Source organism: Dasypus novemcinctus, chromosome 10 (genome assembly GCF_030445035.2).
Source record: "Dasypus novemcinctus isolate mDasNov1 chromosome 10, mDasNov1.1.hap2, whole genome shotgun sequence".
Taxonomy (NCBI): domain Eukaryota; kingdom Metazoa; phylum Chordata; class Mammalia; order Cingulata; family Dasypodidae; genus Dasypus; species Dasypus novemcinctus.
The window spans coordinates 128,727,290-128,728,871 of NC_080682.1; positions in this window are offsets into that span (position 1 = coordinate 128,727,290).

The following is a 1,582-nucleotide window of genomic DNA, read 5'->3' on the forward strand; positions in this document are numbered from 1 at the left end:
GCGGGCTTCCAAAATGTCTACACCGAATGCCACCAGGAGGCCACGGGGACGCGACGGAAGGGGTGGCCGACGTGGGTGGAGCCTGCTGGGTGGGGACTGGGCCAGGAGAGAAGCTCTGCTATGCTGTCCTGGACAGTTGTTCCCTCCCGTCTGTCTGGCGAAAAGCCAAGAGACAGAAGAAGCTCCAGGAACAAGAGAGCGGCTCCGTTGCCCAAAGTCAGAGGCAAAACTTCCACCGCTAGGGGCCACTGTAGGATAGGAATAGTTCCTTCCTCGCACTTGCTGGGGGGCAGAGGGCTGAGTTCTAAGGCAGGGGGAGGGGCAGGGCCCCTTGCAGAAGGGGCTGTGGGGGAAGGGACCCCTGGGCCAGATCTGGGGCTGCTGGGAGAGCCCCCTCTCCATGCCATAGCTCACCTGACCCAGGCCAAGGGTCTGGGTTGGGCCAGGCTGCCAGCCAGACCCGTCTGAAGAGGGGTTTCCTTGCCCACCAAAGTCCCCGAGGCCTCCTCAAGCGGGGGCCTACCTAGGGCCGGCCGGCGTTGCCCTGCAGGTCTCTCCCACGGCCATGGTCACAGACATGCTGTCTCCCATCGCCGTCACCTCCACCTTGTGTCAGGGGAACCCCGGCCTTTCCCACCGGTGACCTGCGGGCTTCGGCCTGGGCTCCCGGCCAGGCCTGCAGAGGCCTGTCTCCCGGAGAGCACAGGCCCAGAGTCTTCCCTCTCCCTTGTCAAGGACCTCTCTTTCTCTGCGTTTCTTTGGTGGGACGAGAGGGGCCCCAGAGCACCCCGACGACTCTGAGCAATCAGCCTGCCCTTTCTCCTCTCGCCCACCTTTTTGGGACCGTACGAACGAACGAGCATTTCTCTCGGCTCTGGGGCCGGGGGACGCAAAACGAAACTGCTTACCTCTTGGGTGGTGAGACACTTGCGTGGAAATCATTTCTGCTCACTTGAGGCAGGCACTGCGGTCAAGTGGGCTTACAGGTCCAGGTGTTCCATGGACCGGGTATATTCTAAGCGGCCATCGTGACCGTCCAAAGCGGACGTATGGGTTGTTTGGGCCTTGACTCGAGTCGTAACCATCCGTTTTGGGGGGAAAAAAAGTGAGAACCCATCATCTTAAGCACACTTCCCTCTGCCAGAGCACGCCACGCAACCAGGTGATGTTCCTACTGATTGCCGTTCCAAGCTACCGTAGCGGCCCATGCCGCAGGGATACCGTCCAGATTTCCAAACCGAAGCAGATAGCCCTTCTCGCCGAGGCGCAGCTGCCTGGTCGATCAAGCCCCAGGCCCTGGTGCTCCTGAGGGCTGCGGGGACACCCAGGACTACGCTGCTGATGGCAGGTGGCTCCGGGCCTCAGTGCCCTGCCAGTGGGCTCTACTGGGGAATCCGTGCTCTCGCACGCGGGGGAGGGGGGGATTCGGTTGCAGGGGGGCCTCCCTACACATGCCTCTTCTTCTGTCACTTTGGCTGCGGCTGAGCCTGGCACTGGGTGCGTGCATGCTCAGGAGACAGGCTTCTGCGTGTCTCTGGACAGGCCCCGTGCCAGCTGGGACCTGAGCCCCAGCGCAGGTGCA